Here is a 26,073-nt window from a genome sequence, read left to right as displayed (position 1 = left end):
AGGGGGAATAAAAAAATTTAAACATCCCAATATGACTGTTGAGGAATCTAAAGCGTTGCAGGAACTTGTCCATGATGGCGACCTCATCATTAAACCTGCAGATAAGGGTGGTGCGGTCGTCATCATGGACAGGCATAAATATATAGCAGAAATTAACAGCCAATTGCAAGACGAAAAAGTGTATCAAAAACTAGAGGGGGACCCTAAATTCAGCATCATGGCGGAAATCAAGAATTGCCTAGAAGATGCAGTTAATAAAAAAATAATTGATCAAGAACTTATGGATTATTTATATGTTAAATTTCCTAGAACGCCAGTACTATATACTATACCAAAAATCCATAAGTCACTGAGGGACCCCCCGGGACGCCCTATAGTGTCGGGGGTGGACTCAGTGTTCAGTGGGTTAGGAACATTTCTTGATAGAATCCTCAATCCGATAGCCAAAGAAAGCAAATCTTACATCCAAGACACAACAGATTTTTTAAACAAATTGGAAAACGTGAAATTAAAAGGGGAGGTGATTATGGCATCTTATGATGTCATCTCTCTATATACATCAATAACACACCAATCTGGGTTGAAAGCAATAGAAAAGAAGCTAAATACAATTGAAATATCTGTGGATGGTAAAGAAATTATACTAAAATTATTGGAAATTATTTTGAGGCGTAGCTATTTCCTCTTTGGTGATACATTTTATGCGCAACAACGCGGAACAGCAATGGGGGCCAGTATGGCCCCCGCTTATGCTAATCTTGTAATGAGTGTACTGGAGGAGGATCTCGTCTATGTGTCCCACCACTTCCAACATGTGTTGGTGTGGTGGCGATACATAGACGACATCTTCCTCCTATGGACAGGTACAGAGAAAGAACTCAACACGTTCCATGAGTATCTAAATGAAATTGATGAAACAATTAAGTTTACACTAACCTCTTCAAAGTCCAGTATACAATTTTTAGATGTACTGATAAAGCAAGAGAATGGGGAGTTGACAACAACCCTGTTCGTTAAAGAGACAGACAGGAATAACCTCTTGGTATTTGATAGCCAACACCCTCGCAGTATGGTGAGATCAATTCCTCTTAGCCAACTGTTGAGGGTGCGTAGAATTGTCAAAAATGAAAATGAGATTGAGGAAGTAATAGATGGCTTAACAAAAAAATTTTTGGAGAGAGGATATCCGAAGGAATTGTTAAATAGAGTAAAAGACAATACCCTAAAAAGAAATAGAAGGGAGTTGCTTAAAAACAGTACAGCAAAAAAAGTGTTAAAAAGAATACCATTTGTCACAACATATACGGAGGAAAGTGGGCCCATTGCTGAGGTGATTAGGAGACATTGGAGTATGCTGGGAAAGTGCCTTCCAAAAATTAAAGAATTTAGAGAACCTCCACTCTTCTCATATCGGAGAAGTAAAAATCTTAAAGACCAGATAGTTAAATCGGATATTGGCCCTCTAAAGGCTGTTGGTCAAACCACAATAACAGGTGCAAAACAGCATGGTAGCTTCCCGTGTCTATCATGCGTGAACTGCAAACATATGATAAAGGGATCTAAGTTTAGCCACCCAGTAACAAATAAACAATATACTATTGAGGAATATGTCACATGTGACTCAGACTATGTCATCTACCTATTGGAATGCCCTTGCAAACTGTGGTATATTGGGGAGACAACATGTGAGCTTAAAACGCGTATGAATAATCATAGGCATACGATAAGAAAGAAAAGACAGGACTTGCCAGTCTCAAAACACTTCTTGGACTTTAACCACACGGAAAAGGACTTGAAATTTAGAATCATAGACAGAGTCCCTGTCCAAAGGAGAGGGGGGGATAGAGCATACCTATTGAAAAAATTGGAACTGCGTTGGATTTATGAGTTGGACACACTGAAGCCAAGAGGCCTAAATGTAGAGTTTAAAATTCATTAATATGGAAAAAAGTCTTAAAATTATGTGTTCTTCAAATTTGGTGTCTTTACACTGTTGGATATATATGGAATATATGGAATGTGGACTGTTCTATTATTTCATTTTTACTAAGTGTTTTGTTTCTAATTTTAGATACGACTCCATCCTCAACAAAAAGGCCCCTGCCCTACTGATATATGGAAGAAATCCACAGAGGAGGACATAATAAAAAAAAAAAAAAAAAAAAAAAAAAAACATGGTATAATTTTTGGTAATTTATCATATATATAAAAAATGTCTTGGTCTGCTGGCCAGTGAGATTGAAATGAGAATAATATACAAATATGGCGTCAATAAAATAAATCTCAACCAATTTGGTCTAAGGAATACTCATTTTTTAGTTATACACTCACATGGGTCCTGCTGCGGTGGTCATGTGACCTGAGAAGGACATGGATCAGTGCAGAGGCTCATTGGCAGTGGGAGATAGCCTGAATAAGGTATTTTCCTGCTAGCCAAGAGTGAACCATATAAGTAATAAAAATTATTAGACCAATGCTATTAATACCATCATTAACGTACAGGTTGGTGCAGTGTGGCAAATATAGTGCCCAGCGCAGAAGCGCTAAATAATAAGCAACATGAAGTGGAATGCCACAACTAAGATGGTGGAGCGGCACTGACAAGGCACCTATGTGCAGGCGCAATCTCACTGACTCGCACACCAGGAAGTTAATATTCAGACATGCGCAGTAGAGTATAGGGAACGCCGAGACTGGCGTCCATACAGTCCTCCATGTGGGTCTCGTTCATTTGGTGGGGTAAGCGCTAAAAACCTTAATGATACCGGTAAATATGAAGCATTATGGCAATATCTGGTTATAGGAGAAGGTAATAAGTTGGAAGTAAATGATTGGAGGATTAATGGAGTCTAAATAGTCCATAAACAGCACCTTAGCACAATGCACTTTATATATCAAACAAACACTTATGAAATGAATTAACTTTTAATTAACACTGCAAACACTTTTATGGCTATATGGTATGCAAATAATTGTGAATCACATGTATATAAGCATATGAATTGTAACCTCCCACTGCTTGAGAAAGGCTCAGTGTGAGCCGAAACGTCGTATGAAGATGTGGGTCTGAAATAAACGTCACAGCTTTTTTCACCTTTACAAATATTGGAGTGCTGCCTTCCTTTTTCTAATCTCTATGATACTTGGGTGGATAAGTGGACTGTCCTGCCTGGAAGGCCTGGCACCCGTCGGTGAGCTTGTGCTGTTTTCACTTTTTTTGTATCTATTTTTGTCCGGATAAACGTGCACAGCTATATTAAGATATTAATATTACAATTATTTATTCTGAAGCCATTTTTTGTTCTATGGAGGAGAAAACCATGGAACATGGAGTGTTTAAATACACACCGGAGGATGAAGAGCGCATACTTGGTGGACTTGATGGAGAGGCAATTTTTTTGAAAACACCATCTACATTAGAACTTAAACGCAAGTATGAAAGTGATGTCAAACGTATGATTAATTTGCAGTTACATATGATAACCTTAGGCCAATATTATAAAGAAGGTAAAATTCCAAGAGGCTTGAGATCAAGTATACGCCCAAATTTATTTCAAAGTAACGCTATATACTGTGCACGTTTTGTTATGTTATCCAATAAGTATGCCATGGACACTATCCTGTTAAACATTGAATTTTTGCAAGAAGAAATCAAGAAATTACAACAGAATATAGAAGGATTTGAATGCAAGATTAAATTATTAATAACAATTGAAGAATGGAATATTTTTAAAGAAAAAGTTGAGAAAGAAAGTATTAAATTACGTAATGATTTGGAAGAAATCAAAAGGAAAAAGTGGAATAGAGATTTAGAAGATTATGAAGCAGGGAATATTTATACATGGCAGAGAGAAAATAACAAACCCATATGGAAAAAGAAAGGTGGCCATGGGCAAAATCGATATGGTGATGAAAGAACTGGGCAGATATATAATGTTGATTTTTCTTATAGACCAGGAAAAGACACAAGAAGGAGCATCAAACGTAAGAGGAGAGGAGGCAAGCGGCACCACCGGGAACAAAAGAAAACCGGAGAAAAACAGATCACAGCCCCAGAGACAGGCAGCCAACAAGAAGCGGGAGCAGACCTCGTAATCAATATTTCTGACAAGGTACTCTCCCCAGCACAGGTCTCTATCCTGAGCAAGGGACTATCTTTCTCTCCATGTGCACATACCAATTGGTTCAATTTACAAATAGATTTGGAGAGGTTTTTTAGATCCATAAAATTAAAGGAGTGGTTTCAGAATAAGGATATAAAAACCATGGAGGGGGAAAGTGAATTTAATTCTAGATCTTTGGAACTTAAAAAACGTAGTGAATTTACGCCGCCCGTTAATTCAGCAGTGATTAATGCTTTTGAAAAAGCTGTAAGAGAGGAGATTGAGGAAATAAGAATAGGGGGAATAAAAAAATTTAAACATCCCAATATGACTGTTGAGGAATCTAAAGCGTTGCAGGAACTTGTCCATGATGGCGACCTCATCATTAAACCTGCAGATAAGGGTGGTGCGGTCGTCATCATGGACAGGCATAAATATATAGCAGAAATTAACAGCCAATTGCAAGACGAAAAAGTGTATCAAAAACTAGAGGGGGACCCTAAATTCAGCATCATGGCGGAAATCAAGAATTGCCTAGAAGATGCAGTTAATAAAAAAATAATTGATCAAGAACTTATGGATTATTTATATGTTAAATTTCCTAGAACGCCAGTACTATATACTATACCAAAAATCCATAAGTCACTGAGGGACCCCCCGGGACGCCCTATAGTGTCGGGGGTGGACTCAGTGTTCAGTGGGTTAGGAACATTTCTTGATAGAATCCTCAATCCGATAGCCAAAGAAAGCAAATCTTACATCCAAGACACAACAGATTTTTTAAACAAATTGGAAAACGTGAAATTAAAAGGGGAGGTGATTATGGCATCTTATGATGTCATCTCTCTATATACATCAATAACACACCAATCTGGGTTGAAAGCAATAGAAAAGAAGCTAAATACAATTGAAATATCTGTGGATGGTAAAGAAATTATACTAAAATTATTGGAAATTATTTTGAGGCGTAGCTATTTCCTCTTTGGTGATACATTTTATGCGCAACAACGCGGAACAGCAATGGGGGCCAGTATGGCCCCCGCTTATGCTAATCTTGTAATGAGTGTACTGGAGGAGGATCTCGTCTATGTGTCCCACCACTTCCAACATGTGTTGGTGTGGTGGCGATACATAGACGACATCTTCCTCCTATGGACAGGTACAGAGAAAGAACTCAACACGTTCCATGAGTATCTAAATGAAATTGATGAAACAATTAAGTTTACACTAACCTCTTCAAAGTCCAGTATACAATTTTTAGATGTACTGATAAAGCAAGAGAATGGGGAGTTGACAACAACCCTGTTCGTTAAAGAGACAGACAGGAATAACCTCTTGGTATTTGATAGCCAACACCCTCGCAGTATGGTGAGATCAATTCCTCTTAGCCAACTGTTGAGGGTGCGTAGAATTGTCAAAAATGAAAATGAGATTGAGGAAGTAATAGATGGCTTAACAAAAAAATTTTTGGAGAGAGGATATCCGAAGGAATTGTTAAATAGAGTAAAAGACAATACCCTAAAAAGAAATAGAAGGGAGTTGCTTAAAAACAGTACAGCAAAAAAAGTGTTAAAAAGAATACCATTTGTCACAACATATACGGAGGAAAGTGGGCCCATTGCTGAGGTGATTAGGAGACATTGGAGTATGCTGGGAAAGTGCCTTCCAAAAATTAAAGAATTTAGAGAACCTCCACTCTTCTCATATCGGAGAAGTAAAAATCTTAAAGACCAGATAGTTAAATCGGATATTGGCCCTCTAAAGGCTGTTGGTCAAACCACAATAACAGGTGCAAAACAGCATGGTAGCTTCCCGTGTCTATCATGCGTGAACTGCAAACATATGATAAAGGGATCTAAGTTTAGCCACCCAGTAACAAATAAACAATATACTATTGAGGAATATGTCACATGTGACTCAGACTATGTCATCTACCTATTGGAATGCCCTTGCAAACTGTGGTATACTGGGGAGACAACATGTGAGCTTAAAACGCGTATGAATAATCATAGGCATACGATAAGAAAGAAAAGACAGGACTTGCCAGTCTCAAAACACTTCTTGGACTTTAACCACACGGAAAAGGACTTGAAATTTAGAATCATAGACAGAGTCCCTGTCCAAAGGAGAGGGGGGGATAGAGCATACCTATTGAAAAAATTGGAACTGCGTTGGATTTATGAGTTGGACACACTGAAGCCAAGAGGCCTAAATGTAGAGTTTAAAATTCATTAATATGGAAAAAAGTCTTAAAATTATGTGTTCTTCAAATTTGGTGTCTTTACACTGTTGGATATATATGGAATATATGGAATGTGGACTGTTCTATTATTTCATTTTTACTAAGTGTTTTGTTTGTAATTTTAGATACGACTCCATCCTCAACAAAAAGGCCCCTGCCCTACTGATATATGGAAGAAATCCACAGAGGAGGACATAATAAATAAAAAAAAAAAAAAAAAATATGGTATAATTTTTGGTAATTTATCATATATATAAAAAATGTCTTGGTCTGCTGGCCAGTGAGATTGAAATGAGAATAATATACAAATATGGCGTCAATAAAATAAATCTCAACCAATTTGGTCTAAGGAATACTCATTTTTTAGTTATACACTCACATGGGTCCTGCTGTGGTGGTCATGTGACCTGAGAAGGACATGGATCAGTGCAGAGGCTCATTGGCAGTGGGAGATAGCCTGAATAAGGTATTTTCCTGCTAGCCAAGAGTGAACCATATAAGTAATAAAAATTATTAGACCAATGCTATTAATACCATCATTAACGTACAGGTTGGTGCAGTGTGGCAAATATAGTGCCCAGCGCAGAAGCGCTAAATAATAAGCAACATGAAGTGGAATGCCACAACTAAGATGGTGGAGCGGCACTGACAAGGCACCTATGCGCAGGCGCAATCTCACTGACTCGCACACCAGGAAGTTAATATTCAGACATGCGCAGTAGAGTATAGGGAACGCCGAGACTGGCGTCCATACAGTCCTCCATGTGGGTCTCGTTCATTTGGTGGGGTAAGCGCTAAAAACCTTAATGATACCGGTAAATATGAAGCATTATGGCAATATCTGGTTATAGGAGAAGGTAATAAGTTGGAAGTAAATGATTGGAGGATTAATGGAGTCTAAATAGTCCATAAACAGCACCTTAGCACAATGCACTTTATATATCAAACAAACACTTATGAAATGAATTAACTTTTAATTAACACTGCAAACACTTTTATGGCTATATGGTATGCAAATAATTGTGAATCACATGTATATAAGCATATGAATTGTAACCTCCCACTGCTTGAGAAAGGCTCAGTGTGAGCCGAAACGTCGTATGAAGATGTGGGTCTGAAATAAACGTCACAGCTTTTTTCACCTTTACAAATATTGGAGTGCTGCCTTCCTTTTTCTAATCTCTATGATACTTGGGTGGATAAGTGGACTGTCCTGCCTGGAAGGCCTGGCACCCGTCGGTGAGCTTGTGCTGTTTTCACTTTTTTTGTATCTATTTTTGTCCGGATAAACGTGCACAGCTATATTAAGATATTAATATTACAATTATTTATTCTGAAGCCATTTTTTGTTCTATGGAGGAGAAAACCATGGAACATGGAGTGTTTAAATACACACCGGAGGATGAAGAGCGCATACTTGGTGGACTTGATGGAGAGGCAATTTTTTTGAAAACACCATCTACATTAGAACTTAAACGCAAGTATGAAAGTGATGTCAAACGTATGATTAATTTGCAGTTACATATGATAACCTTAGGCCAATATTATAAAGAAGGTAAAATTCCAAGAGGCTTGAGATCAAGTATACGCCCAAATTTATTTCAAAGTAACGCTATATACTGTGCACGTTTTGTTATGTTATCCAATAAGTATGCCATGGACACTATCCTGTTAAACATTGAATTTTTGCAAGAAGAAATCAAGAAATTACAACAGAATATAGAAGGATTTGAATGCAAGATTAAATTATTAATAACAATTGAAGAATGGAATATTTTTAAAGAAAAAGTTGAGAAAGAAAGTATTAAATTACGTAATGATTTGGAAGAAATCAAAAGGAAAAAGTGGAATAGAGATTTAGAAGATTATGAAGCAGGGAATATTTATACATGGCAGAGAGAAAATAACAAACCCATATGGAAAAAGAAAGGTGGCCATGGGCAAAATCGATATGGTGATGAAAGAACTGGGCAGATATATAATGTTGATTTTTCTTATAGACCAGGAAAAGACACAAGAAGGAGCATCAAACGTAAGAGGAGAGGAGGCAAGCGGCACCACCGGGAACAAAAGAAAACCGGAGAAAAACAGATCACAGCCCCAGAGACAGGCAGCCAACAAGAAGCGGGAGCAGACCTCGTAATCAATATTTCTGACAAGGTACTCTCCCCAGCACAGGTCTCTATCCTGAGCAAGGGACTATCTTTCTCTCCATGTGCACATACCAATTGGTTCAATTTACAAATAGATTTGGAGAGGTTTTTTAGATCCATAAAATTAAAGGAGTGGTTTCAGAATAAGGATATAAAAACCATGGAGGGGGAAAGTGAATTTAATTCTAGATCTTTGGAACTTAAAAAACGTAGTGAATTTACGCCGCCCGTTAATTCAGCAGTGATTAATGCTTTTGAAAAAGCTGTAAGAGAGGAGATTGAGGAAATAAGAATAGGGGGAATAAAAAAATTTAAACATCCCAATATGACTGTTGAGGAATCTAAAGCGTTGCAGGAACTTGTCCATGATGGCGACCTCATCATTAAACCTGCAGATAAGGGTGGTGCGGTCGTCATCATGGACAGGCATAAATATATAGCAGAAATTAACAGCCAATTGCAAGACGAAAAAGTGTATCAAAAACTAGAGGGGGACCCTAAATTCAGCATCATGGCGGAAATCAAGAATTGCCTAGAAGATGCAGTTAATAAAAAAATAATTGATCAAGAACTTATGGATTATTTATATGTTAAATTTCCTAGAACGCCAGTACTATATACTATACCAAAAATCCATAAGTCACTGAGGGACCCCCCGGGACGCCCTATAGTGTCGGGGGTGGACTCAGTGTTCAGTGGGTTAGGAACATTTCTTGATAGAATCCTCAATCCGATAGCCAAAGAAAGCAAATCTTACATCCAAGACACAACAGATTTTTTAAACAAATTGGAAAACGTGAAATTAAAAGGGGAGGTGATTATGGCATCTTATGATGTCATCTCTCTATATACATCAATAACACACCAATCTGGGTTGAAAGCAATAGAAAAGAAGCTAAATACAATTGAAATATCTGTGGATGGTAAAGAAATTATACTAAAATTATTGGAAATTATTTTGAGGCGTAGCTATTTCCTCTTTGGTGATACATTTTATGCGCAACAACGCGGAACAGCAATGGGGGCCAGTATGGCCCCCGCTTATGCTAATCTTGTAATGAGTGTACTGGAGGAGGATCTCGTCTATGTGTCCCACCACTTCCAACATGTGTTGGTGTGGTGGCGATACATAGACGACATCTTCCTCCTATGGACAGGTACAGAGAAAGAACTCAACACGTTCCATGAGTATCTAAATGAAATTGATGAAACAATTAAGTTTACACTAACCTCTTCAAAGTCCAGTATACAATTTTTAGATGTACTGATAAAGCAAGAGAATGGGGAGTTGACAACAACCCTGTTCGTTAAAGAGACAGACAGGAATAACCTCTTGGTATTTGATAGCCAACACCCTCGCAGTATGGTGAGATCAATTCCTCTTAGCCAACTGTTGAGGGTGCGTAGAATTGTCAAAAATGAAAATGAGATTGAGGAAGTAATAGATGGCTTAACAAAAAAATTTTTGGAGAGAGGATATCCGAAGGAATTGTTAAATAGAGTAAAAGACAATACCCTAAAAAGAAATAGAAGGGAGTTGCTTAAAAACAGTACAGCAAAAAAAGTGTTAAAAAGAATACCATTTGTCACAACATATACGGAGGAAAGTGGGCCCATTGCTGAGGTGATTAGGAGACATTGGAGTATGCTGGGAAAGTGCCTTCCAAAAATTAAAGAATTTAGAGAACCTCCACTCTTCTCATATCGGAGAAGTAAAAATCTTAAAGACCAGATAGTTAAATCGGATATTGGCCCTCTAAAGGCTGTTGGTCAAACCACAATAACAGGTGCAAAACAGCATGGTAGCTTCCCGTGTCTATCATGCGTGAACTGCAAACATATGATAAAGGGATCTAAGTTTAGCCACCCAGTAACAAATAAACAATATACTATTGAGGAATATGTCACATGTGACTCAGACTATGTCATCTACCTATTGGAATGCCCTTGCAAACTGTGGTATATTGGGGAGACAACATGTGAGCTTAAAACGCGTATGAATAATCATAGGCATACGATAAGAAAGAAAAGACAGGACTTGCCAGTCTCAAAACACTTCTTGGACTTTAACCACACGGAAAAGGACTTGAAATTTAGAATCATAGACAGAGTCCCTGTCCAAAGGAGAGGGGGGGATAGAGCATACCTATTGAAAAAATTGGAACTGCGTTGGATTTATGAGTTGGACACACTGAAGCCAAGAGGCCTAAATGTAGAGTTTAAAATTCATTAATATGGAAAAAAGTCTTAAAATTATGTGTTCTTCAAATTTGGTGTCTTTACACTGTTGGATATATATGGAATATATGGAATGTGGACTGTTCTATTATTTCATTTTTACTAAGTGTTTTGTTTCTAATTTTAGATACGACTCCATCCTCAACAAAAAGGCCCCTGCCCTACTGATATATGGAAGAAATCCACAGAGGAGGACATAATAAAAAAAAAAAAAAAAAAAAAAAAAAAAACATGGTATAATTTTTGGTAATTTATCATATATATAAAAAATGTCTTGGTCTGCTGGCCAGTGAGATTGAAATGAGAATAATATACAAATATGGCGTCAATAAAATAAATCTCAACCAATTTGGTCTAAGGAATACTCATTTTTTAGTTATACACTCACATGGGTCCTGCTGCGGTGGTCATGTGACCTGAGAAGGACATGGATCAGTGCAGAGGCTCATTGGCAGTGGGAGATAGCCTGAATAAGGTATTTTCCTGCTAGCCAAGAGTGAACCATATAAGTAATAAAAATTATTAGACCAATGCTATTAATACCATCATTAACGTACAGGTTGGTGCAGTGTGGCAAATATAGTGCCCAGCGCAGAAGCGCTAAATAATAAGCAACATGAAGTGGAATGCCACAACTAAGATGGTGGAGCGGCACTGACAAGGCACCTATGTGCAGGCGCAATCTCACTGACTCGCACACCAGGAAGTTAATATTCAGACATGCGCAGTAGAGTATAGGGAACGCCGAGACTGGCGTCCATACAGTCCTCCATGTGGGTCTCGTTCATTTGGTGGGGTAAGCGCTAAAAACCTTAATGATACCGGTAAATATGAAGCATTATGGCAATATCTGGTTATAGGAGAAGGTAATAAGTTGGAAGTAAATGATTGGAGGATTAATGGAGTCTAAATAGTCCATAAACAGCACCTTAGCACAATGCACTTTATATATCAAACAAACACTTATGAAATGAATTAACTTTTAATTAACACTGCAAACACTTTTATGGCTATATGGTATGCAAATAATTGTGAATCACATGTATATAAGCATATGAATTGTAACCTCCCACTGCTTGAGAAAGGCTCAGTGTGAGCCGAAACGTCGTATGAAGATGTGGGTCTGAAATAAACGTCACAGCTTTTTTCACCTTTACAAATATTGGAGTGCTGCCTTCCTTTTTCTAATCTCTATGATACTTGGGTGGATAAGTGGACTGTCCTGCCTGGAAGGCCTGGCACCCGTCGGTGAGCTTGTGCTGTTTTCACTTTTTTTGTATCTATTTTTGTCCGGATAAACGTGCACAGCTATATTAAGATATTAATATTACAATTATTTATTCTGAAGCCATTTTTTGTTCTATGGAGGAGAAAACCATGGAACATGGAGTGTTTAAATACACACCGGAGGATGAAGAGCGCATACTTGGTGGACTTGATGGAGAGGCAATTTTTTTGAAAACACCATCTACATTAGAACTTAAACGCAAGTATGAAAGTGATGTCAAACGTATGATTAATTTGCAGTTACATATGATAACCTTAGGCCAATATTATAAAGAAGGTAAAATTCCAAGAGGCTTGAGATCAAGTATACGCCCAAATTTATTTCAAAGTAACGCTATATACTGTGCACGTTTTGTTATGTTATCCAATAAGTATGCCATGGACACTATCCTGTTAAACATTGAATTTTTGCAAGAAGAAATCAAGAAATTACAACAGAATATAGAAGGATTTGAATGCAAGATTAAATTATTAATAACAATTGAAGAATGGAATATTTTTAAAGAAAAAGTTGAGAAAGAAAGTATTAAATTACGTAATGATTTGGAAGAAATCAAAAGGAAAAAGTGGAATAGAGATTTAGAAGATTATGAAGCAGGGAATATTTATACATGGCAGAGAGAAAATAACAAACCCATATGGAAAAAGAAAGGTGGCCATGGGCAAAATCGATATGGTGATGAAAGAACTGGGCAGATATATAATGTTGATTTTTCTTATAGACCAGGAAAAGACACAAGAAGGAGCATCAAACGTAAGAGGAGAGGAGGCAAGCGGCACCACCGGGAACAAAAGAAAACCGGAGAAAAACAGATCACAGCCCCAGAGACAGGCAGCCAACAAGAAGCGGGAGCAGACCTCGTAATCAATATTTCTGACAAGGTACTCTCCCCAGCACAGGTCTCTATCCTGAGCAAGGGACTATCTTTCTCTCCATGTGCACATACCAATTGGTTCAATTTACAAATAGATTTGGAGAGGTTTTTTAGATCCATAAAATTAAAGGAGTGGTTTCAGAATAAGGATATAAAAACCATGGAGGGGGAAAGTGAATTTAATTCTAGATCTTTGGAACTTAAAAAACGTAGTGAATTTACGCCGCCCGTTAATTCAGCAGTGATTAATGCTTTTGAAAAAGCTGTAAGAGAGGAGATTGAGGAAATAAGAATAGGGGGAATAAAAAAATTTAAACATCCCAATATGACTGTTGAGGAATCTAAAGCGTTGCAGGAACTTGTCCATGATGGCGACCTCATCATTAAACCTGCAGATAAGGGTGGTGCGGTCGTCATCATGGACAGGCATAAATATATAGCAGAAATTAACAGCCAATTGCAAGACGAAAAAGTGTATCAAAAACTAGAGGGGGACCCTAAATTCAGCATCATGGCGGAAATCAAGAATTGCCTAGAAGATGCAGTTAATAAAAAAATAATTGATCAAGAACTTATGGATTATTTATATGTTAAATTTCCTAGAACGCCAGTACTATATACTATACCAAAAATCCATAAGTCACTGAGGGACCCCCCGGGACGCCCTATAGTGTCGGGGGTGGACTCAGTGTTCAGTGGGTTAGGAACATTTCTTGATAGAATCCTCAATCCGATAGCCAAAGAAAGCAAATCTTACATCCAAGACACAACAGATTTTTTAAACAAATTGGAAAACGTGAAATTAAAAGGGGAGGTGATTATGGCATCTTATGATGTCATCTCTCTATATACATCAATAACACACCAATCTGGGTTGAAAGCAATAGAAAAGAAGCTAAATACAATTGAAATATCTGTGGATGGTAAAGAAATTATACTAAAATTATTGGAAATTATTTTGAGGCGTAGCTATTTCCTCTTTGGTGATACATTTTATGCGCAACAACGCGGAACAGCAATGGGGGCCAGTATGGCCCCCGCTTATGCTAATCTTGTAATGAGTGTACTGGAGGAGGATCTCGTCTATGTGTCCCACCACTTCCAACATGTGTTGGTGTGGTGGCGATACATAGACGACATCTTCCTCCTATGGACAGGTACAGAGAAAGAACTCAACACGTTCCATGAGTATCTAAATGAAATTGATGAAACAATTAAGTTTACACTAACCTCTTCAAAGTCCAGTATACAATTTTTAGATGTACTGATAAAGCAAGAGAATGGGGAGTTGACAACAACCCTGTTCGTTAAAGAGACAGACAGGAATAACCTCTTGGTATTTGATAGCCAACACCCTCGCAGTATGGTGAGATCAATTCCTCTTAGCCAACTGTTGAGGGTGCGTAGAATTGTCAAAAATGAAAATGAGATTGAGGAAGTAATAGATGGCTTAACAAAAAAATTTTTGGAGAGAGGATATCCGAAGGAATTGTTAAATAGAGTAAAAGACAATACCCTAAAAAGAAATAGAAGGGAGTTGCTTAAAAACAGTACAGCAAAAAAAGTGTTAAAAAGAATACCATTTGTCACAACATATACGGAGGAAAGTGGGCCCATTGCTGAGGTGATTAGGAGACATTGGAGTATGCTGGGAAAGTGCCTTCCAAAAATTAAAGAATTTAGAGAACCTCCACTCTTCTCATATCGGAGAAGTAAAAATCTTAAAGACCAGATAGTTAAATCGGATATTGGCCCTCTAAAGGCTGTTGGTCAAACCACAATAACAGGTGCAAAACAGCATGGTAGCTTCCCGTGTCTATCATGCGTGAACTGCAAACATATGATAAAGGGATCTAAGTTTAGCCACCCAGTAACAAATAAACAATATACTATTGAGGAATATGTCACATGTGACTCAGACTATGTCATCTACCTATTGGAATGCCCTTGCAAACTGTGGTATATTGGGGAGACAACATGTGAGCTTAAAACGCGTATGAATAATCATAGGCATACGATAAGAAAGAAAAGACAGGACTTGCCAGTCTCAAAACACTTCTTGGACTTTAACCACACGGAAAAGGACTTGAAATTTAGAATCATAGACAGAGTCCCTGTCCAAAGGAGAGGGGGGGATAGAGCATACCTATTGAAAAAATTGGAACTGCGTTGGATTTATGAGTTGGACACACTGAAGCCAAGAGGCCTAAATGTAGAGTTTAAAATTCATTAATATGGAAAAAAGTCTTAAAATTATGTGTTCTTCAAATTTGGTGTCTTTACACTGTTGGATATATATGGAATATATGGAATGTGGACTGTTCTATTATTTCATTTTTACTAAGTGTTTTGTTTGTAATTTTAGATACGACTCCATCCTCAACAAAAAGGCCCCTGCCCTACTGATATATGGAAGAAATCCACAGAGGAGGACATAATAAAAAAAAAAAAAAAAAAAAAAAAAAAAAACCATGGTATAATTTTTGGTAATTTATCATATATATAAAAAATGTCTTGGTCTGCTGGCCAGTGAGATTGAAATGAGAATAATATACAAATATGGCGTCAATAAAATAAATCTCAACCAATTTGGTCTAAGGAATACTCATTTTTTAGTTATACACTCACATGGGTCCTGCTGCGGTGGTCATGTGACCTGAGAAGGACATGGATCAGTGCAGAGGCTCATTGGCAGTGGGAGATAGCCTGAATAAGGTATTTTCCTGCTAGCCAAGAGTGAACCATATAAGTAATAAAAATTATTAGACCAATGCTATTAATACCATCATTAACGTACAGGTTGGTGCAGTGTGGCAAATATAGTGCCCAGCGCAGAAGCGCTAAATAATAAGCAACATGAAGTGGAATGCCACAACTAAGATGGTGGAGCGGCACTGACAAGGCACCTATGTGCAGGCGCAATCTCACTGACTCGCACACCAGGAAGTTAATATTCAGACATGCGCAGTAGAGTATAGGGAACGCCGAGACTGGCGTCCATACAGTCCTCCATGTGGGTCTCGTTCATTTGGTGGGGTAAGCGCTAAAAACCTTAATGATACCGGTAAATATGAAGCATTATGGCAATATCTGGTTATAGGAGAAGGTAATAAGTTGGAAGTAAATGATTGGAGGATTAATGGAGTCTAAATAGTCCATAAACAGCACCTTAGCACAATGCACTTTATATATCAAACAAACACTTATGAAATGAATTAACTTTTAATTAACACTGCAAACACTTTTATGGCTATATGGTATGCAAATAATTGTGAATCACATGTATATAAGCATATGAATTGTAACCTCCCACTGCTTGAGAAAGGCTCAGTGTGAGCCGAAACGTCGTATGAAGATGTGGGTCTGAAATAAACGTCACAGCTTTTTTCACCTTTACAAATATTGGAGTGCTGCCTTCCTTTTTCTAATCTCTATGATACTTGGGTGGATAAGTGGACTGTCCTGCCTGGAAGGCCTGGCACCCGTCGGTGAGCTTGTGCTGTTTTCACTTTTTTTGTATCTATTTTTGTCCGGATAAACGTGCACAGCTATATTAAGATATTAATATTACAATTATTTATTCTGAAGCCATTTTTTGTTCTATGGAGGAGAAAACCATGGAACATGGAGTGTTTAAATACACACCGGAGGATGAAGAGCGCATACTTGGTGGACTTGATGGAGAGGCAATTTTTTTGAAAACACCATCTACATTAGAACTTAAACGCAAGTATGAAAGTGATGTCAAACGTATGATTAATTTGCAGTTACATATGATAACCTTAGGCCAATATTATAAAGAAGGTAAAATTCCAAGAGGCTTGAGATCAAGTATACGCCCAAATTTATTTCAAAGTAACGCTATATACTGTGCACGTTTTGTTATGTTATCCAATAAGTATGCCATGGACACTATCCTGTTAAACATTGAATTTTTGCAAGAAGAAATCAAGAAATTACAACAGAATATAGAAGGATTTGAATGCAAGATTAAATTATTAATAACAATTGAAGAATGGAATATTTTTAAAGAAAAAGTTGAGAAAGAAAGTATTAAATTACGTAATGATTTGGAAGAAATCAAAAGGAAAAAGTGGAATAGAGATTTAGAAGATTATGAAGCAGGGAATATTTATACATGGCAGAGAGAAAATAACAAACCCATATGGAAAAAGAAAGGTGGCCATGGGCAAAATCGATATGGTGATGAAAGAACTGGGCAGATATATAATGTTGATTTTTCTTATAGACCAGGAAAAGACACAAGAAGGAGCATCAAACGTAAGAGGAGAGGAGGCAAGCGGCACCACCGGGAACAAAAGAAAACCGGAGAAAAACAGATCACAGCCCCAGAGACAGGCAGCCAACAAGAAGCGGGAGCAGACCTCGTAATCAATATTTCTGACAAGGTACTCTCCCCAGCACAGGTCTCTATCCTGAGCAAGGGACTATCTTTCTCTCCATGTGCACATACCAATTGGTTCAATTTACAAATAGATTTGGAGAGGTTTTTTAGATCCATAAAATTAAAGGAGTGGTTTCAGAATAAGGATATAAAAACCATGGAGGGGGAAAGTGAATTTAATTCTAGATCTTTGGAACTTAAAAAACGTAGTGAATTTACGCCGCCCGTTAATTCAGCAGTGATTAATGCTTTTGAAAAAGCTGTAAGAGAGGAGATTGAGGAAATAAGAAAAGGGGGAATAAAAAAATTTAAACATCCCAATATGACTGTTGAGGAATCTAAAGCGTTGCAGGAACTTGTCCATGATGGCGACCTCATCATTAAACCTGCAGATAAGGGTGGTGCGGTCGTCATCATGGACAGGCATAAATATATAGCAGAAATTAACAGCCAATTGCAAGACGAAAAAGTGTATCAAAAACTAGAGGGGGACCCTAAATTCAGCATCATGGCGGAAATCAAGAATTGCCTAGAAGATGCAGTTAATAAAAAAATAATTGATCAAGAACTTATGGATTATTTATATGTTAAATTTCCTAGAACGCCAGTACTATATACTATACCAAAAATCCATAAGTCACTGAGGGACCCCCCGGGACGCCCTATAGTGTCGGGGGTGGACTCAGTGTTCAGTGGGTTAGGAACATTTCTTGATAGAATCCTCAATCCGATAGCCAAAGAAAGCAAATCTTACATCCAAGACACAACAGATTTTTTAAACAAATTGGAAAACGTGAAATTAAAAGGGGAGGTGATTATGGCATCTTATGATGTCATCTCTCTATATACATCAATAACACACCAATCTGGGTTGAAAGCAATAGAAAAGAAGCTAAATACAATTGAAATATCTGTGGATGGTAAAGAAATTATACTAAAATTATTGGAAATTATTTTGAGGCGTAGCTATTTCCTCTTTGGTGATACATTTTATGCGCAACAACGCGGAACAGCAATGGGGGCCAGTATGGCCCCCGCTTATGCTAATCTTGTAATGAGTGTACTGGAGGAGGATCTCGTCTATGTGTCCCACCACTTCCAACATGTGTTGGTGTGGTGGCGATACATAGACGACATCTTCCTCCTATGGACAGGTACAGAGAAAGAACTCAACACGTTCCATGAGTATCTAAATGAAATTGATGAAACAATTAAGTTTACACTAACCTCTTCAAAGTCCAGTATACAATTTTTAGATGTACTGATAAAGCAAGAGAATGGGGAGTTGACAACAACCCTGTTCGTTAAAGAGACAGACAGGAATAACCTCTTGGTATTTGATAGCCAACACCCTCGCAGTATGGTGAGATCAATTCCTCTTAGCCAACTGTTGAGGGTGCGTAGAATTGTCAAAAATGAAAATGAGATTGAGGAAGTAATAGATGGCTTAACAAAAAAATTTTTGGAGAGAGGATATCCGAAGGAATTGTTAAATAGAGTAAAAGACAATACCCTAAAAAGAAATAGAAGGGAGTTGCTTAAAAACAGTACAGCAAAAAAAGTGTTAAAAAGAATACCATTTGTCACAACATATACGGAGGAAAGTGGGCCCATTGCTGAGGTGATTAGGAGACATTGGAGTATGCTGGGAAAGTGCCTTCCAAAAATTAAAGAATTTAGAGAACCTCCACTCTTCTCATATCGGAGAAGTAAAAATCTTAAAGACCAGATAGTTAAATCGGATATTGGCCCTCTAAAGGCTGTTGGTCAAACCACAATAACAGGTGCAAAACAGCATGGTAGCTTCCCGTGTCTATCATGCGTGAACTGCAAACATATGATAAAGGGATCTAAGTTTAGCCACCCAGTAACAAATAAACAATATACTATTGAGGAATATGTCACATGTGACTCAGACTATGTCATCTACCTATTGGAATGCCCTTGCAAACTGTGGTATATTGGGGAGACAACATGTGAGCTTAAAACGCGTATGAATAATCATAGGCATACGATAAGAAAGAAAAGACAGGACTTGCCAGTCTCAAAACACTTCTTGGACTTTAACCACACGGAAAAGGACTTGAAATTTAGAATCATAGACAGAGTCCCTGTCCAAAGGAGAGGGGGGGATAGAGCATACCTATTGAAAAAATTGGAACTGCGTTGGATTTATGAGTTGGACACACTGAAGCCAAGAGGCCTAAATGTAGAGTTTAAAATTCATTAATATGGAAAAAAGTCTTAAAATTATGTGTTCTTCAAATTTGGTGTCTTTACACTGTTGGATATATATGGAATATATGGAATGTGGACTGTTCTATTATTTCATTTTTACTAAGTGTTTTGTTTGTAATTTTAGATACGACTCCATCCTCAACAAAAAGGCCCCTGCCCTACTGATATATGGAAGAAATCCACAGAGGAGGACATAATAAATAAAAAAAAAAAAAAAAAATATGGTATAATTTTTGGTAATTTATCATATATATAAAAAATGTCTTGGTCTGCTGGCCAGTGAGATTGAAATGAGAATAATATACAAATATGGCGTCAATAAAATAAATCTCAACCAATTTGGTCTAAGGAATACTCATTTTTTAGTTATACACTCACATGGGTCCTGCTGTGGTGGTCATGTGACCTGAGAAGGACATGGATCAGTGCAGAGGCTCATTGGCAGTGGGAGATAGCCTGAATAAGGTATTTTCCTGCTAGCCAAGAGTGAACCATATAAGTAATAAAAATTATTAGACCAATGCTATTAATACCATCATTAACGTACAGGTTGGTGCAGTGTGGCAAATATAGTGCCCAGCGCAGAAGCGCTAAATAATAAGCAACATGAAGTGGAATGCCACAACTAAGATGGTGGAGCGGCACTGACAAGGCACCTATGCGCAGGCGCAATCTCACTGACTCGCACACCAGGAAGTTAATATTCAGACATGCGCAGTAGAGTATAGGGAACGCCGAGACTGGCGTCCATACAGTCCTCCATGTGGGTCTCGTTCATTTGGTGGGGTAAGCGCTAAAAACCTTAATGATACCGGTAAATATGAAGCATTATGGCAATATCTGGTTATAGGAGAAGGTAATAAGTTGGAAGTAAATGATTGGAGGATTAATGGAGTCTAAATAGTCCATAAACAGCACCTTAGCACAATGCACTTTATATATCAAACAAACACTTATGAAATGAATTAACTTTTAATTAACACTGCAAACACTTTTATGGCTATATGGTATGCAAATAATTGTGAATCACATGTATATAAGCATATGAATTGTAACCTCCCACTGCTTGAGAAAGGCTCAGTGTGAGCCGAAACGTCGTATGAAGATGTGGGTCTGAAATAAACGTCACAGCTTTTTTCACCTTTACAAATATTGGAGTGCTGCCTTCCTTTTTCTAATCTCTATGATACTTGGGTGGATAAGTGGACTGTCCTGCCTGGAAGGCCTGGCACCCGTCGGTGAGCTTGTGCTGTTTTCACTTTTTTTGTATCTATTTTTGTCCGGATAAACGTGCACAGCTATATTAAGATATTAATATTACAATTATTTATTCTGAAGCCATTTTTTGTTCTATGGAGGAGAAAACCATGGAACATGGAGTGTTTAAATACACACCGGAGGATGAAGAGCGCATACTTGGTGGACTTGATGGAGAGGCAATTTTTTTGAAAACACCATCTACATTAGAACTTAAACGCAAGTATGAAAGTGATGTCAAACGTATGATTAATTTGCAGTTACATATGATAACCTTAGGCCAATATTATAAAGAAGGTAAAATTCCAAGAGGCTTGAGATCAAGTATACGCCCAAATTTATTTCAAAGTAACGCTATATACTGTGCACGTTTTGTTATGTTATCCAATAAGTATGCCATGGACACTATCCTGTTAAACATTGAATTTTTGCAAGAAGAAATCAAGAAATTACAACAGAATATAGAAGGATTTGAATGCAAGATTAAATTATTAATAACAATTGAAGAATGGAATATTTTTAAAGAAAAAGTTGAGAAAGAAAGTATTAAATTACGTAATGATTTGGAAGAAATCAAAAGGAAAAAGTGGAATAGAGATTTAGAAGATTATGAAGCAGGGAATATTTATACATGGCAGAGAGAAAATAACAAACCCATATGGAAAAAGAAAGGTGGCCATGGGCAAAATCGATATGGTGATGAAAGAACTGGGCAGATATATAATGTTGATTTTTCTTATAGACCAGGAAAAGACACAAGAAGGAGCATCAAACGTAAGAGGAGAGGAGGCAAGCGGCACCACCGGGAACAAAAGAAAACCGGAGAAAAACAGATCACAGCCCCAGAGACAGGCAGCCAACAAGAAGCGGGAGCAGACCTCGTAATCAATATTTCTGACAAGGTACTCTCCCCAGCACAGGTCTCTATCCTGAGCAAGGGACTATCTTTCTCTCCATGTGCACATACCAATTGGTTCAATTTACAAATAGATTTGGAGAGGTTTTTTAGATCCATAAAATTAAAGGAGTGGTTTCAGAATAAGGATATAAAAACCATGGAGGGGGAAAGTGAATTTAATTCTAGATCTTTGGAACTTAAAAAACGTAGTGAATTTACGCCGCCCGTTAATTCAGCAGTGATTAATGCTTTTGAAAAAGCTGTAAGAGAGGAGATTGAGGAAATAAGAAAAGGGGGAATAAAAAAATTTAAACATCCCAATATGACTGTTGAGGAATCTAAAGCGTTGCAGGAACTTGTCCATGATGGCGACCTCATCATTAAACCTGCAGATAAGGGTGGTGCGGTCGTCATCATGGACAGGCATAAATATATAGCAGAAATTAACAGCCAATTGCAAGACGAAAAAGTGTATCAAAAACTAGAGGGGGACCCTAAATTCAGCATCATGGCGGAAATCAAGAATTGCCTAGAAGATGCAGTTAATAAAAAAATAATTGATCAAGAACTTATGGATTATTTATATGTTAAATTTCCTAGAACGCCAGTACTATATACTATACCAAAAATCCATAAGTCACTGAGGGACCCCCCGGGACGCCCTATAGTGTCGGGGGTGGACTCAGTGTTCAGTGGGTTAGGAACATTTCTTGATAGAATCCTCAATCCGATAGCCAAAGAAAGCAAATCTTACATCCAAGACACAACAGATTTTTTAAACAAATTGGAAAACGTGAAATTAAAAGGGGAGGTGATTATGGCATCTTATGATGTCATCTCTCTATATACATCAATAACACACCAATCTGGGTTGAAAGCAATAGAAAAGAAGCTAAATACAATTGAAATATCTGTGGATGGTAAAGAAATTATACTAAAATTATTGGAAATTATTTTGAGGCGTAGCTATTTCCTCTTTGGTGATACATTTTATGCGCAACAACGCGGAACAGCAATGGGGGCCAGTATGGCCCCCGCTTATGCTAATCTTGTAATGAGTGTACTGGAGGAGGATCTCGTCTATGTGTCCCACCACTTCCAACATGTGTTGGTGTGGTGGCGATACATAGACGACATCTTCCTCCTATGGACAGGTACAGAGAAAGAACTCAACACGTTCCATGAGTATCTAAATGAAATTGATGAAACAATTAAGTTTACACTAACCTCTTCAAAGTCCAGTATACAATTTTTAGATGTACTGATAAAGCAAGAGAATGGGGAGTTGACAACAACCCTGTTCGTTAAAGAGACAGACAGGAATAACCTCTTGGTATTTGATAGCCAACACCCTCGCAGTATGGTGAGATCAATTCCTCTTAGCCAACTGTTGAGGGTGCGTAGAATTGTCAAAAATGAAAATGAGATTGAGGAAGTAATAGATGGCTTAACAAAAAAATTTTTGGAGAGAGGATATCCGAAGGAATTGTTAAATAGAGTAAAAGACAATACCCTAAAAAGAAATAGAAGGGAGTTGCTTAAAAACAGTACAGCAAAAAAAGTGTTAAAAAGAATACCATTTGTCACAACATATACGGAGGAAAGTGGGCCCATTGCTGAGGTGATTAGGAGACATTGGAGTATGCTGGGAAAGTGCCTTCCAAAAATTAAAGAATTTAGAGAACCTCCACTCTTCTCATATCGGAGAAGTAAAAATCTTAAAGACCAGATAGTTAAATCGGATATTGGCCCTCTAAAGGCTGTTGGTCAAACCACAATAACAGGTGCAAAACAGCATGGTAGCTTCCCGTGTCTATCATGCGTGAACTGCAAACATATGATAAAGGGATCTAAGTTTAGCCACCCAGTAACAAATAAACAATATACTATTGAGGAATATGTCACATGTGACTCAGACTATGTCATCTACCTATTGGAATGCCCTTGCAAACTGTGGTATATTGGGGAGACAACATGTGAGCTTAAAACGCGTATGAATAATCATAGGCATACGATAAGAAAGAAAAGACAGGACTTGCCAGTCTCAAAACACTTCTTGGACTTTAACCACACGGAAAAGGACTTGAAATTTAGAATCATAGACAGAGTCCCTGTCCAAAGGAGAGGGGGGGATAGAGCTTACCTATTGAAAAAATTGGAACTGCGTTGGATTTATGAGTTGGACACACTGAAGCCAAGAGGCCTAAATGTAGAGTTTAAAATTCATTAATATGGAAAAAAGTCTTAAAATTATGTGTTCTTCAAATTTGGTGTCTTTACACTGTTGGATATATATGGAATATATGGAATGTGGACTGTTCTATTATTTCATTTTTACTAAGTGTTTTGTTTGTAATTTTAGATACGACTCCATCCTCAACAAAAAGGCCCCTGCCCTACTGATATATGGAAGAAATCCACAGAGGAGGACATAATAAATAAAAAAATAAAAAAATATGGTATAATTTTTGGTAATTTATCATATATATAAAAAATGTCTTGGTCTGCTGGCCAGTGAGATTGAAATGAGAATAATATACAAATATGGCGTCAATAAAATAAATCTCAACCAATTTGGTCTAAGGAATACTCATTTTTTAGTTATACACTCACATGGGTCCTGCTGCGGTGGTCATGTGACCTGAGAAGGACATGGATCAGTGCAGAGGCTCATTGGCAGTGGGAGATAGCCTGAATAAGGTATTTTCCTGCTAGCCAAGAGTGAACCATATAAGTAATAAAAATTATTAGACCAATGCTATTAATACCATCATTAACGTACAGGTTGGTGCAGTGTGGCAAATATAGTGCCCAGCGCAGAAGCGCTAAATAATAAGCAACATGAAGTGGAATGCCACAACTAAGATGGTGGAGCGGCACTGACAAGGCACCTATGCGCAGGCGCAATCTCACTGACTCGCACACCAGGAAGTTAATATTCAGACATGCGCAGTAGAGTATAGGGAACGCCGAGACTGGCGTCCATACAGTCCTCCATGTGGGTCTCGTTCATTTGGTGGGGTAAGCGCTAAAAACCTTAATGATACCGGTAAATATGAAGCATTATGGCAATATCTGGTTATAGGAGAAGGTAATAAGTTGGAAGTAAATGATTGGAGGATTAATGGAGTCTAAATAGTCCATAAACAGCACCTTAGCACAATGCACTTTATATATCAAACAAACACTTATGAAATGAATTAACTTTTAATTAACACTGCAAACACTTTTATGGCTATATGGTATGCAAATAATTGTGAATCACATGTATATAAGCATATGAATTGTAACCTCCCACTGCTTGAGAAAGGCTCAGTGTGAGCCGAAACGTCGTATGAAGATGTGGGTCTGAAATAAACGTCACAGCTTTTTTCACCTTTACAAATATTGGAGTGCTGCCTTCCTTTTTCTAATCTCTATGATACTTGGGTGGATAAGTGGACTGTCCTGCCTGGAAGGCCTGGCACCCGTCGGTGAGCTTGTGCTGTTTTCACTTTTTTTGTATCTATTTTTGTCCGGATAAACGTGCACAGCTATATTAAGATATTAATATTACAATTATTTATTCTGAAGCCATTTTTTGTTCTATGGAGGAGAAAACCATGGAACATGGAGTGTTTAAATACACACCGGAGGATGAAGAGCGCATACTTGGTGGACTTGATGGAGAGGCAATTTTTTTGAAAACACCATCTACATTAGAACTTAAACGCAAGTATGAAAGTGATGTCAAACGTATGATTAATTTGCAGTTACATATGATAACCTTAGGCCAATATTATAAAGAAGGTAAAATTCCAAGAGGCTTGAGATCAAGTATACGCCCAAATTTATTTCAAAGTAACGCTATATACTGTGCACGTTTTGTTATGTTATCCAATAAGTATGCCATGGACACTATCCTGTTAAACATTGAATTTTTGCAAGAAGAAATCAAGAAATTACAACAGAATATAGAAGGATTTGAATGCAAGATTAAATTATTAATAACAATTGAAGAATGGAATATTTTTAAAGAAAAAGTTGAGAAAGAAAGTATTAAATTACGTAATGATTTGGAAGAAATCAAAAGGAAAAAGTGGAATAGAGATTTAGAAGATTATGAAGCAGGGAATATTTATACATGGCAGAGAGAAAATAACAAACCCATATGGAAAAAGAAAGGTGGCCATGGGCAAAATCGATATGGTGATGAAAGAACTGGGCAGATATATAATGTTGATTTTTCTTATAGACCAGGAAAAGACACAAGAAGGAGCATCAAACGTAAGAGGAGAGGAGGCAAGCGGCACCACCGGGAACAAAAGAAAACCGGAGAAAAACAGATCACAGCCCCAGAGACAGGCAGCCAACAAGAAGCGGGAGCAGACCTCGTAA

This window comes from Ranitomeya variabilis, chromosome 7 (genome assembly GCF_051348905.1).
Source record: "Ranitomeya variabilis isolate aRanVar5 chromosome 7, aRanVar5.hap1, whole genome shotgun sequence".
Taxonomy (NCBI): Eukaryota; Metazoa; Chordata; class Amphibia; order Anura; family Dendrobatidae; genus Ranitomeya; species Ranitomeya variabilis.
The sequence above is the reverse complement of the archived record's forward strand: the minus strand, read 5'-3'. Positions refer to the sequence as shown.